The sequence below is a fragment of the Anolis sagrei genome, chromosome 5 (assembly GCF_037176765.1).
Source record: "Anolis sagrei isolate rAnoSag1 chromosome 5, rAnoSag1.mat, whole genome shotgun sequence".
NCBI classification, from domain to species: Eukaryota; Metazoa; Chordata; class Lepidosauria; order Squamata; family Dactyloidae; genus Anolis; species Anolis sagrei.
This window is the reverse complement of record NC_090025.1, coordinates 147003419-147018167: the sequence shown is the minus strand read 5'-3', so window position 1 is coordinate 147018167 and position 14749 is coordinate 147003419. Positions and strand designations below refer to the sequence as shown.

Here is a 14749-nt window from a genome sequence, read left to right as displayed (position 1 = left end):
AAGCCAGCAACAATACCCAGAGGGGGAAAATTAAACATAGATGATACTTATGTGCCTAGAGATCATGCCCTGAGACCCACATGAATCTTTGATGTAACAAACCCTGTCCTGCGCCAGGAGAATTATGCAGCAAATTATGCTTAAGCATATTCTCCAGGCACACTTTTCCAATTCATGCATACACCTCGTACATGCCACCTTACTAAGCTATATTACAGTGCTTCTCAACCTGGGGGTCAGGACCCCTGGGGGGTTATGAGGGGAGTCAGAGGGGTCACCAAAGACCATCAGAAAACACATTATTTTCTGTTGGTCGTGGGAGTTCTGTGTGGGAAGTTTGACCCCATTCTATTGTTGGTGGGGTTCAGAATGCTCTTAAATTGTAGGTTAATTGTAAATCCCAGCAACTACAATTCCCAAATGCCATGGTCTATTTTCCCCAAACTCCACCCATGTTCACATTTGGGCATATTGAGTATTTATGCCAAGTTTTGTCCAGATCCATCATTGTTTTGAGTCCACAGTGCTCTCTGGATGTAGGTGAACTACAACTCCAAAACTCAAGGCCAATGCCCACCAAACCCTTCCAGTATTTTTTGTGGGTCATGGGAGTTCTGTGTTCCAAGTTTGGTTCAATTCCATTGTTGGTGGAGTTGAGAATGTTCTTTGATTTTAGTTGAACTATAAATCCCAGCAACTACAACTCCCAAGGGAATCCCTCCCTTCAAATATGGGCGTATCAGATATTTGTACCAAATTTGGTCTAGTGAATGAAAATACATCCTGCATATGAGATATTTACATTACAATTCAAAACAGAAGCAAAATTAGTTACGAAGTAGCAACAAAAATAATTTTATGGTTGTGGGTCCCCACAGCATGAGGAACTGTATAAGGGGTCACGGCATTAGGAAGGTTGAGAAGCACTACTATAGAAGCTATCCAGTTGATGTGTCCCCAATGTAGGATCGTATCAAAGTAGGTTTTTATCATGTTGGCAGTTAAGAAGCACTCTGCAGTTAACTTCTTTAAGGCAACAAAAAATAGGGAAGCAAAGTCAGGAAAATGAGGAAGGTTTGGTAGTAGACAGTAACATCTAAGGTCCCAAAATTGGTGACAGAAGATATTGTAATGAAAGCCTTAGCTTAAAGATCTCAGGAACACAGCAAAAAAAGAGCCTCATGTGACATCAATTGTGAAGGGGACCTGTGTGCCCCTGGATAGGATCTGCAATTCTTCTTTTATCAACTTTTAATGTGGTAGAGGGAACGAAGTCCAGCTAATTGGATGCTCTATTCCTTTTACTGGTGCATTTATTTCAGTTAGAAAAAAGTAACAATTGTCTCCCTTGCAGGCAAAACCAGATACTAAGTCATTGTGGAGGTGTCTGGGAACGCCATTATATCACAAAGTATTACTTCTTTTTTCCATGTTCACTGAGGGTGAAACAGAAAACAGCTATACAACACACTTAGCTTCTGGTTTGATCTTTCACAGGAATCTGAAAAGGCATCCCTGTCTCACTGAGAACCAATGTGGTGTAGTGGTTAAGTGCCAGACAAGAATAGAACAGATCCACATTAAAATCCCTTCTCAACTGCTTTGAATAGAGGTTTTTATGTTTATCGTTTACACTATATCTTTTACACCATATTATTCAGTTTACTATCTTGTAGGCTTGCTGTGAAACAGAGTATACTGTCCGGAGCACACCAAAAGAAAGGCAGGATTAAAACTATATTATAATAATAGTGATAACAAGGCATTACAATCCATGGGATCTCACAACTTTCACAATTGTAAGAATGAATTAAAATTTCAAGGACTCTCAGGACCTCTTCCTCTTGTTTGTTCTATGTCCGTAGGAGAAACGTGAGCCTCATTGTCCGGATGGTGATGAACTTCTGTTGCCATCCTCCCTTAACATTATCCAGGCTACATGGGATAGGTGGGAAGAACGATTATATCAGGAGGACATTCCAACCCCAGGAGCCACAGTGATGTAGTGGTTGAGAGTGTTGTGCATGAAATGGAAACCAGGGTTAGATAGTTACCCCATTTAGCCATGAAAACCATCAGATTGATCTTGGGCAAGTCAAGTCACACACTCTTAGCCTCAGAAAACCCACCTTATAGTTGTCAGGAGTTGGAAACAACTTGAAGGCACACAACAACAATTCTAACCCTGCTCCGTACAGTTTCCATAGCCCAACTCTAACCAAGCCACTCTAAACACCTTTGCAGAAGCATCCAAGAAGCTTGGACTCTCACTGAACATCAAGAAAACCAAAGTGCTCTTCCAGCAGGCACCAGCCAATCCCTCTGCAATGCCAGAAATACAGCATAATGGTGTAACATTAGAAAATGTTGACCATTTCCACTACCTTGGCAGCCACCTCTCCTCAAAAGTCAACATCAACACTGAAATGCAACACCATCTGAGCTCTGTGAGTGCAACATTTTCCCAAATGAAGCAGAGAGTGTTTGAGAACTGGAACATCCGTAGGGATACCAAGGTGCTTGTTTATAAAGCTATTGTACTCCCAACCCTGTTATATGCCTGCAAAATGTGAACTGTCTACAGACGTCATATTCAACTCCTGGAATGATTTCATCAACGTTTCCTCTGGAAAATCCTACAGATCTCTTGAGAAGACAGGCAGACAAATGTCAGAATGCTGGAAGAAGCAAAGACCACTAGCACTGAAGCAATGCTCCTGCACCATCAACTTTGCTGGACTACCACATTGTCCAAATACCCAATCACCATCTCCCAAAGCAGTTACTCTACTCCCAACTCAAGAATGGAAAACCAAATGTTGGCAGACAAGAAAAGACATATAAAGATGGGCTTAAAGCCAACCTTAAAAACTGTGGCCTAGACACCAAGAACCAGAAAGTCCTGGCCTTTGAGTGCTCTAACTGCAGGACAGCTGTGACCAGCAGTGCTGTCGAATTTGAAGAGGCACAAATGAAGGGCAAAAGAGAGAAACGTACCAAGAGGCTACAAAGTGGAATCATCGACATGCGAGTGTGGAGAGGAACAAACCACTGACCACCTGCTGCAATGCAACCTGAGCCCTGCCACATGCATAATGGAGGACCTTCTTGCAGCAACACCAGAAGCACTCCAAGTGGCCAGATACTGGTCAAAGGACATTTAATCCACTATCAAACTCACAAATTTTGTATTTTGTCTGTCTGTTTGTTTGTTTGTTTGCTTTGTTCTGTTAGAAATGTAATATAATTTGACTGGTTGCCCTGACACACAAAAAAAAACCAAGAGGAAGACGCGTCAAGCCAACTCTGACCAGGACCACCTTCTACCTGGAAACCGAGGTCCTCACTGTAGAAGGACATGCGGGTCAAGAATAGGGCTCCACAGTCACCTACGTATCCACTACGAAGATACTGCACTTGGAAGGCCATCATATTTGGACAAAGAGGGATCACCTAAGTCTAACCAGAAATATCCAAAAAGCACACTTCTACCATTACTCCTAAGACTGGAGTACAGATTCTCTCTGGACCAGAATAACTAAATCAATTCAAGGGAAAGGACTTATGTTCAGTGTTGTTTTTTATTGTTTCCAGTAACAAATGAGTACAGTTCTTGGTCCATGAACATGCATATACAATCTAAATGTGACAAACACTCTTTATGAACATTGTTTCTGAACCACGGGGATACATTAAACCATCTTAATAAAGTTCTCAATTTTCACTGGATCAAGGTACCTCTAGCCTGTATGCCACAAGATGTCTCTTGTTATGAGGCTTTAATCTGAGAATGTTGTCAGCTAAGCTTCTTGAAGCTTGGCAAAGCCTTTTTCCCCCAAAATTCCAATTTGCAAAGAACTCTGCACAGAAGCTGTAGCCTTTGCACTAACACTCATAGACATATTTACATTAATTGGTTGCTTCCACTCAAAATAGCATCAGTTATAGCAGAAAGCATGTCTCCTAGTGATGATGTTGCTGAGGCAAAAAAAAAAAAAGGTGGAGAAACCACAACTGAATAGTATAGCAAATGCAGAAGTACACGGGTTCATTTCCCAATATATTGTAATAACCCCCCCCCCCCCCAACAAACAAAAAAGAAACCCTTAATCTGAATCTATTGAGATTACCAGTTAGGAGACAGACTAATAATTAGATGCCATAGCTAAAGATTTTCATCCAAAATACACATCCCAATTGCTAATGCCCTATGGAATTCTTCTTGAAGTTACAGAAGTGGATTCTATGTCATCACAGTAATACGAAACTTAGCCTGGGATGCAGCTATAGTGTAAAATTTATGCAATTTGAGACCATTTTGACTGCCATGGCTCGATGCTATGGAATCATGAGAGTTGCAGTTTGGTGAAACACCAGCACTATTTGTCAGAGAAAGCTAAAGACCTTCTAAAGCTACAACTTCCATGATCCCACAGCATTGAGCCATGGCAACTAACATGATGTCAAAAGACATTAATTCAACAGTATATAGATGCACCCTGAGTTAGGCAGTCAACAGCCAAAAGAAAATGTCATTGTTATGCATCAGCACTAAAGGCTATTGACAGCGACTTAGTGGGAAATCAAGTAAATGTCTTTAATTCTATGTACATTTAGCTTATATTCCCTTCCAAATAAATATTTGGATCAATATGTTGGTCCTTATATTTAAGCACTCTTCTTTTCCAAACCCCCAAACTGGACATTTTGTTTTATCAACTGCAATGTCTATCCACCTCAATTGGCACTTCCTTTATGGAATGGTGTCCATTCCTAACTGCTTCAAAATTGTGTTGTCAAAGGCTTTCGTGGCCAGAATCACTGGGTTGCTGTGAATTTTCCGGGCAGTATGGCCATGTTCCAGAAGCATTTTCTCCTGATGTTTTGCCCACATCTGTGGCAGGCATCCTCAGAGGTTCTGTTGGAAACTAGGCAAGTGGGGTTTATATATCTGTGGAATGTCCAGAGCAGGAGAAAGAACTCTTGTCTGCTGGAGGAGTCTACCATATACCATGCAACTGTGGACAAGTCTGTATAGGGACCATCGAACACAGCACCCAAACACGAATCAAGGAACATAAAAAGCATTGTAGACTAAATCAATCAGAGAAAACAGCCATAGCAGAGCACCTGATGAACTAACCTGGTCACAGCATATTATTTGCGAACACAGAAATGTTGTGCCACTCTAACAACCACCGTGTCAGACTACACAGAGAAGCCACTGATATCCACAAGCCTGTGGACAATTTCAACAGAAAGGAGGAAACCATGAAAATGAACAAAATCTGGCTACCAGTATTTAACAAATTCTAAAATCAGGACAGCAAATAAAGAACAACACTCAAAAAACAGAGGAACTCCAGACAAGAAACAATCAGGGCCAGCTAACACACACCCCCAACAAAGGACTCTCCCAGGCAGGAAGCAGCCATGCTTTGAAGCTGCAAGGCCATTCAATGTTAATCAAGGTGACAAATTGCAACATTCACACTTTCCTCAAGCAGACAGGAGTTCTTTCTCCCACCCTGGACATTTCAGAGAGATATAAATCCTACTTGCCTAGTTTCCAACAAACCTTACAACCTCTGAGGATGCCTGCCATAGATGTGGGTGAAATGTCAAGAGGCAATGTTTCTGGAACTTGGCCATACAGCCTGAAAACTCACAGGACCCAGTGTTTCAAAATTCCTCTTCTTCCAAAATACCATTGCACATTTTTGCCTATCAAGTGGAAACTTCATGAGTACAAAAATAATTGAGTATTCATGTCCCAAATTTGAAATAATTATTGTTATTATTGAAATATTTTTTAACCTGGACATGCCTTAAGAGCCCTTGTTTTCCAAAAACTGAATAGTTAAGTAGTCACTACAGGGCTTTCAGCATCATACATGCTCCAACTTTCAACAAAGTTGTTTTCCCCTATGTGAAGGATATTGGGGAAACCTGTCAACATATCCTGCAAAACTGTGTATGCTTACCTAGAAGAAAATCTAACTGGGCAGAGTGAGATTTACTTTTGAGTAAACAAGGAGTGCATTCTTAATGTTCAGGCAAGGTTATCAAAATATTCATGCAATGTTATCAGAATGCATCCAGTTAATTGTCTACTTAATTTAAGCCTAGACAAAATAAATCCAATTAGCATATAGTTATCATTTAAGAATTAATTCTATTATGCTACCAGCATCGTCTCTTCCTTTTCTGAATGCTAAACCTTTAGACATATCATCCACTAGCCAGGACATATTGAGAAGGATGGATAGTAAGGCCTGAACAAGTACTCCAGCCTGACTATAAACAAATGAGAGTGAGGCTATAATGTGGTGGAGAGCCGACATACTGTAGTGATCTGTGTGTTTGAACTATGACTGGAGACCAGGGTCGAAATTCCCACATAGCCATTAAAACCAACAGGGCGAGCCTGGCAAATCATGCATTCTCTTCTCCAAAAGAGTCCTGTTCACCTTTGGCTTGGCATAAATCAGAAACAACTTGATGGCACATGTCAACCACGATAATATTTTGACTGCACTGAAACAGGCTCAGCACCTTGGATAAGCACCATCCAGGCCTCAAACTGGCTCTAAGACATCTTCGTGTAAATATCCACACAGGGAAATAAGTTTTTTCTCTGCCTGTTTCACGCTGACCTAAGTGTTCAGTGTAGGTGTGCCCAAGGGTGTGCTCTTCCACCTGGCAGAATAAGAGAGGTGCGTCTACACTGTAGAATTATTATATATTGACACTACTGGAACTGCTGTGACTAAATACTATAGCATCATAGGAAGTATAGTTTTACAAGATCTCTAGCATTTTCTGCCAAATAGTGCTGATGCCTCCCATGATTCCATAGCTTTGAGCCATGGCAGTTCAAGTAGGGTCAAACTGCATCAAATCTACAGTATACATGTATCCAAAGTGATGGGGGAAAACTTCACAAGACCCTGGCGAGAGCAATTCAATTGTTAAAGCCTGGATTACAGAAAGAGACACCTTTATCTTCTAGAGGTGTTTCTAAACCAGGCCTGATGGTATTTTGGACTTCAACTCCCAAAAGTCTTGGCTAGGGCTTCTGGGAGTTGGAGGCCCAAACACCTGGAGGACCACAGGTTATGCAGGCTGGCTCTCAATTGTAGAATCAATGCAGTTTGATGTCACTTGAACTGCCATAGTTCAATGCTAGGGAAAAATGGGAGCTGTATTATGGTGAGGCACCAGCTCTCTTTGGCAAAAAAAAAAATGGCGAAAGACATTGAAAAAGTACAACTCCAAATTTCCATAGCATTGAGCCATGGCAGTTAAAGCAAGTCATACAATCACAGAGTTAGGCCCCTTCTATACTGCCACATAATCCAGATTATCAAATCAGATAATCCACATTATTTGCTTTTAATTGGATTAAAATGAGTCTACACTGCCAGATAATCCAGTACAAAGCAGATCATCTGGATTTTATATGGCAGTGTATAAAGGGGCTTAAAGGGGATTCCAAGGGCCAATCTGTCCAAACCAATCCTGCTGCCTTGCAGGAACACACACATCTAAGCATCCCAGACAGATAGCCATTTAGCCATCCAGTTTAAAAACATGGCATTGACCTTACATAAGATTTTTAAGGGCTAGTTCGAGGAGTTATTGTTGGTGTCAGTTCAGCGCTGGGTGTGTGCCAGTTGAAAACAACCTGGTTTTATCTGCAGCTATGGCCCCTTCCACACAGCTGAATAAAATCCCACTTTATCTGCTTTGAACTAGAATATATGGCAGTGTGGACTCAAATAACCCAGTTCAAAGCAAATATTGTGGGATTTTCTACCTTAGTATTCTGGGATATAGGACAGTGTAGAAGAGCCCTATGACTATGTTTTATGAATTTCAATGTTTTATGACGTAATTATGTGTGTGCATGATTGATTTCATGCAAGGGGCCCTTCCACACAGCTCTCTACCCCAGAATATCAAGGCAGAAAATCTGACAATATCTGCTTTGAACTGGGTTATCCAAGGGCCCTTCTACACAGCCCTATAGCCCAGAATATCAAGGGAGAAAATCCTACAATATCTGCTTTGGTTATCCAAGGTCCCTTCTACATAGCCCTATACCCCAGAATATCAGGGCAGAAAATCCCACAATATCTGCTTTGAACTGAGTTATGCAAGGGGACCTTCCACACAGTTCTCTATCCCAGAATATCAAGGCTTTGAACTGGGTTATCCAAGGGCCCTTCTACACAGCTCTATACCCCAGAATATCAAGGCAGAAAATCTGACAATATCTGCTTTGAACTGGGTTATCCAAAGGCCCTTCTACACAGCCCTATACCCCGGAATATCAAGGCAGAAAATCCCACAATATCTGCTTTGAACTGGGTTATGCAAGGGGCCATTCCACACAGTCCCATATCCCAGAATATCAAGGCAGAAAATCCCACAATATTTGCTTTGAACTGGGTGATGCAAGGGGCCATTCCACACAGTCCTATATCCCAGAATATCAAGGAAGAAAATCCTACAATATCTGCTTTGAACTGGGTTATGCAAGGGGACCTTCCACACAGTCCTCTATCCCAGAATATCAAGGCAGAAAATCCCACAATATTTGCTTTGAACTGGGTTGTGCAAGGGGCCCTTCCACACAGTGCTATATCCCTGAATATCAAGACAGAAAATCCCACAATATCTGCTTTGAACTGGGTTATCCAAGGACCCTTCCACACAGCCCTATATCCCAGAATATCAAGGCAGAAAATCCCACAATATCTGCTTTGAACTGGGTTGTCTGAGTCCACACTGCCATATATTCCAATTCAAAGCAGATAAAGTGGGATTTTCTGCCTTGATATTCTGGGATATAGGGCTGTGTGGAAGGGCCCTTTGAGACACCAGAAGCTCTCCAGCAAGTGGTCCTAGATGCCTCCAGTGTGGAAACAGGGAGGGCGCTAGGACCGAGAAGGGCCCCAAGCAGGAAAGGATGCAGGAACTGTAACCTAGGCAATTAACAACAGGCTGCTTCCTCCATCCACTGTCACCTCCCCCCTCCCCTCCCTGGCAGCCCCCCCTCCCTCCCTCCCCACCAGCGCCACACACAAACCTCCCAACTGTCAGCTTCCCCCCGACGTTTTCCCGTCCTTCCTTCCCTCCCTCCTTCCTTCCTTGCTTTCGCCCCTGATGCTGCTGCCACCCCCTTGCTTGAAGGGAAGGATGCATAGTGTCCAGCACTAGTCACTCCTTTCCAAAGGGTTGCTTTGAGGGGGATCCAAGGGGCCACCCACCTCCTAGAGAAAGACCAGCCAGTGCCATAGAGCGTGCCTTGTGGTTTCTGGGCGTGTTTCGAGGCACACATCCCTTTGGAAGAGAGGGGGAGATTAAAACCCAAGCTCAATAAAGTCCTAACCACCTGCCTTTTGCAAAAAAAAAAAAAAAAGGAGGAGAAGGACCTTTTCCAGGGGAGATGGAAGTCCGGCAGGCATGGTTTTCCCTTTCTCTCCCTTTGCAACAAAAGAAAAGGGGGAGAAAGGTATATATATATATCGGAGGGAATAGATACCGGCAAACAAACAAGAGGAGGAGGAGAGGGAAAACTGAAAGGGGGAGGAGGGATGCTCCAGTCGGAAGGGACAAACAAAGAAGGGGAGGAGAGCGGCGTCACCCCGGTATTGGCCTCTTCACCCTGCAAGTCAACCCAAAGTCCAGCCTGGTGTGACTCCGGAGCGGGCAGGCACGAAAGGGCTCAGCACGCCTTCCTTGTCTCTCTCTCTCTCTCTCTCTCTCCAATGGGGAAAATAGGAAGGAAGGATGGATCTTTGGGGAAAGAATGAAAGAAAAGGACCCCACGCACCGTCCACCCCAGCAGGGCAACCCCAGGAAATGGCGTCATTCGTTTCATCTAGGTCTCAAATTGGGGAGAACTTTGGAGGCGAGTCGGCAAGGGGCCCGCCAGAGCGAGAGGGCTCCTTCCAGGGCCAGGAGGAGGCTTACCTGTCAAATGCCATCCTGGAAAGGCCGGGGAGACCCAACCCATCCCCGTTGGAACAGGTTACTATGGAAATGGTCCTCAGGATGCTGCGGAACCAAACCCCCTTTTTTCCTCTCCTCGGAGGAGGATCAGAAAGAGAGGAGCAGAGCCCAAGCGGTCCCCGCTAGCTGGCTCTGTCTGGAGGAGGGAAGGGGCTGCTCCTGCTGCTCCTGCTTTGCTCCCTTTCTCTTCCCTGTGCCTCCTTCCTTCCTTCCTTCCTTCCTTCCTCCCTCCCTCCCAAAGGGACCCGGCGAGGCGATCAGATCTTCTCCCGGCTTCCAGAGCTCGGAAGTGGAAGGACAGGCTCACACCAGCAGCAGCCCCAGCCCCAGCCCAGCGCTTTGCAAAGAGAGAGGAGCTGCTTCTTAGCCACACCGCTGGAATTTAAAGGGGCAGCCGCGCTTAGCACTTTCCCCATCTCCTCTTACCTTGTAGTGTGACTTGGGCCCCAGCTACATTGTTCACTGAATGCAATGCAAAGCTAGCTTGTAACTGCAGCCGCTGCCAGACAACAAACTCCCACCAAAGCCTACAAAAGGAAGCCCTGAATGTGCATCAATGCTCTATGGCAGGGGTCCTCAACCTTTCGAATGCCCTGACCCCTTAATACAGTTCCTCATGTGGTGGTAACCCCCAACCATCAAATTGTTTTCGTTGCTACTTCAGAAGTGTCATTTTGCTACTGTGATGAATCGTAATGTAAATATCTGATATGCAGGATGTATTTTCATTCAGTGGACCAAATTTGGCACAAATACCCAATATGCCCACATTTGAATACTGGTCGGGTTTTGAGGGGATTAATTTTGTCATTTGGGAGATGTAGTTGCTGGGACTTATACTTCACCTACAATCAAAGAGCATTCTGAACCCCATTAACAATGGAATTGAACCAGACTTGGCACACAAAACTGCCATGACTGGAAGGGTTTGGTGGGCATTGACCTTGAGTTTGGGAGTTGTAGTTCACCTACATCCAGAGAGCACTGTGGACTCAAACAATGATGGATCTGGGCCAAACTTGGCACACAGAACTCCCATGACCAACAGAAAATACTGGAAGGGTTTGGTGGACATTGACCCTGACTTTGGGAGTTGTAGTTCACCTACATCCAGAGAGCACTGTGAACTCAATGACGGACCAAGCCCAAACTTGGCACAAATACTCAGTATGCCCAAATGTGAACGCTGGTGGTGTTTGAGGAAAATAGACATGGCATTTGGGAGTTGTAGTTGCTGGGATTTATAGTTCACCTACAATCAAAGAGCATTCTGTATGCCACCAATGATAGAACTGCGCCAAACTTCCCACACAGAACCCCAAGAACAATGGAAAATACTGTCTTTTCTGGTGGTCTTTGTTGACCCTTCTGACACCCCCTCAAGACCCTCCCCCCAGGGGTCCCGACCCCCAGGTTGAGAAACGCTGCTCTACAGTTTGTGCCATCACCATCTGGGCCTCAAACTGGTTCCAGGGTTTCTTTTGCCACATTCACATTGATCATTGAAGCTAATTCAAACTGGGTTTTGGGAGTTTTCCAGGCTGAATGGCCATGTTTCAGAAGCATTCTTTCCAGACCTTTCGTCTACATCTATGGCATGCATCCTCAGAGGTTGTGAGGTCTGTTGGAAATTAAATTGGGATTTTTATATCTTTAGATATATAACAGCACTCCATGCAGTCATGCCAGCCACATGACCTTGGAGGTGTCTACAGACAACGCTGGCTCTTCGGCTTAGAAATTGAGATGAGCACCAACCCCCAGAGTCGGACACAACTGGACTTAATGTCAGGGGAAAACCTTTACCTTTACCTTTACCTTTACCTATATCTTTAGAATGTCTAGGGTGGGAGAAAGAACTCTTGTTTGTTTGAGGTAGATGTGAATGTTGCAATTGGCCACCTTGATTAGCATTTAATGGCCTAGCAGTTTCAGGGTCTGGCTTCTTACTGACTGGGGGGATCCTTTGTTGCATTTCCCAGGCAGTAGGAAGCCAGACCTTGAAATTGCTGGGCCATTAAATGCTAATCCAACAAACAAGAGTTCTTTCTCCCACCCTGTACATTCCACAGCTATATAAACCCCATTTTCCTAGTTCCAACAGACCTCACAACCTCTGAGGATATTTATTTATCATATCAAGAATACAGTTGTAATATATTTTAAAAAACCCGAAGTTTAAAACCTTGGCAATTATATTAAATTTCCTTTGACCAAGAGCTGGTCACTTGGAGTGCCTCTGGTGTTGCTATAAGAAGCAAACCTCTGAGGATGCCTGCCATAGATGCAGGCGAAACATCAGGAGGGAATGCTTCTGAAACATGGCCATACAGCCAGGAAAACTCACAACTCAGTGATTCCAGCCATGAAAGCCTTCGACAATACATAGCTTCAAACTGCAGTACCCTGACAAGAAATTTCCACAAAGGTTCAAGAAAGAAAGGCCTTCATGTGTATCAGTGCTCTGTGGTTTATCTCATCACCACCCTCAGGCTAGTTCTAGGATTTGTTTTATAATCATCTGCACAGCAAAACCACTTCTTTCAATACCAGTTTGAAACTGTGTTTATGGAACAGTGACAAGCCGGCAGGATGAAAATATTCTAGGGATTAGTTACTGGTCAAAAAAGGACCTCATCACACTAGACCAGTGTTTCTCAAACTTTGCTCCTTCAAATGTTCTAGATTTCAGCTCCTATAAATCCCAGTCAGCTTGCCAGCTGTTAGGAATTGTGGGAGCCAAAGTCTAAAACATCTGGAGGAGCACAGTTTGAGAAGCGCTGCACTAGAGCATCTATCCACTTAGATCTGGTTGCTTCCTCCTACATACTTCTGGGGTTTGTAGTTTAAACTGCTCAGCCAGAGAGGTCTTGGGCCTCACTAAACAGACCCAAGAATGATGCAGGAGGCAGCAAATGGATTCAAAGTCGATAGGTGCTCTACTGTGATAGTCATTCGACATATCCACTAGAGTTGTGCTCGGAATTCGTTTCTTCTGTTTACTCCATTTCTTTTTGTACCTTCGGTACTTTGGGAGCTCATAACGGTAAGGGCCCACCCGGTATGAAAATCCACCCAACACAAAAGCAAGAGGGAGCTGATCTCAGCTCCTCCTCTGTTTTTCAGCATCACCACTTAACCTTTTTTATTAATCCCTCAGCAAACAAAAAGTAAACCCTCATTCCCTGAAAACTACTCTCCTCTTCCAGGAAGTTATTACTCTTCAAGTGGGAAACCTCCTTAAAATGCCTTGGAAAGAGTGTGTGGCTGCTGGTATGGTGCAGCCCGGGAGAGAAAGTGCATGTGCCTGCCTGCAGCTAAGTGCCTCCTTTAGAGTAAGAAACAGAAACTTGCCTTCTTGCCTTGGAAAGAGTTTGTATGTGGTGTGCAGGCGTGTGCATCTGCCTGCAGCCAAGCACCTACTCTAGAGTAAGAAACAGAGAACTTGCCTTGGAAAGAGTGTGTATGTGGTGTGCAAGCCCAGAAAGCGTGTGCATCTGCCTGCAGCCAAGTGCCTCCTCCAAGTGCCTCCTCTAGAGTAAGAAACTTGCCTTCTTGTCTTGTCTTACTCTAGTGTATGTGGTGTTCAAGCCCAGAAAGCCTGTGCATCTGCCAGCAGTCAAGCGCCTCCTCTAGAGTAAGAGACACAACTTGCCTCCTTGCCTTGAAAAGAGTGTGTGTGTGATGTACAAACCCAGAAAATACATCTGCCTGCCTGCAGCCGAGCTCCTCTCCTCTATAATAGAAAAGGCTTAAATACATAAAATGACAGGAAGGAGAGCTTGGGAAGCCCCCTGCCCTGTAATGGGCCAATAGAACACAAATCTTTCCTTTCGGCATCTCAGAGTGAAAACAGATATCTGCTCTCCCAATTTTGGGAGCTCCCTTCACTGAAAGCTGGGGCACAAAATGGGTCAAAGTTTACCCCGAATGCACAACACTAATATCCACTAACTGGCATCCTGTGGTATTCAGTGGCTCAATGTGTCACAGTTAGGGTAAAAGGTAACAAGTGTACCTTGCACTGAACAAGGTACATCAACAGTGTAGAATTAACTCCTTGTGAAGCAGGAATGGACATAATTCCATAAAGGAAGTAGCTGGTAAAATAAATTGTCCAGCGCTTGGCTTTGTGGTGACTAGGAAAATAAAAGTGTTAAAATAATAGGACCAACATATTGATCCTAAACAATTATACGGGAGTATAAGCAAAATGCACCTAGGACCAAATAAATTTACTTGATTACTTTCTAAGCCTTTAGTGCTGATGCAAACAATGATATGTTCTCTTGGCAGTCTGACTGCTGAAACTTGGGATATATCTACACTGTAGAATTAATGGAGCTTGACATGGCTTTAACTGCCATGGCTCAATGCTGTAGAATCCTAGAAGTTGTAATTTTACAAAGTCTTTAGCCTTCACTGCCAAAGAGTGTTGGGGCCTCATTAAAGTAGAAATCCTAGAATTCCATAATATTCCAATTGAAGTGGTATCAAACTGCATTAATTCTACAGTGTAGGTGAACCCTTAAAAGGAGAACAAGAAGGACACCTTAAAAAGTATAATTCTGAGTCATGATGGAAAGGCAAAAAAATTGTCACTGGGATTAGATTTATATCCCAGAGACTACAAAAGAAAATGAATTTATTTGGATGCCAGTTTTTGAAAGAATGGCTAAGGACAGATTAGGAATCACAGCTGGGTGCTGTGCATTGGCTATATATAAAA

At 43.7% G+C, this 14749-nt stretch overlaps 1 protein-coding gene across 3 annotated transcripts in view; it reads right to left on the bottom strand.

The window, feature by feature from the left end:
- Positions 1-10354, bottom strand: part of NAV3 (neuron navigator 3) — a 619870-nt gene extending 609516 nt beyond the window's left edge. For all 3 annotated transcript variants that reach the window (XM_060777419.2, XM_060777418.2, XM_060777420.2), the window contains exon 1: positions 9982-10354. The gene's annotated coding sequence lies outside the window, so the exon portion shown is untranslated. The remainder of the gene's footprint in view (positions 1-9981) is intronic.
- Positions 10355-14749: the final 4395 nt, after the last annotated feature.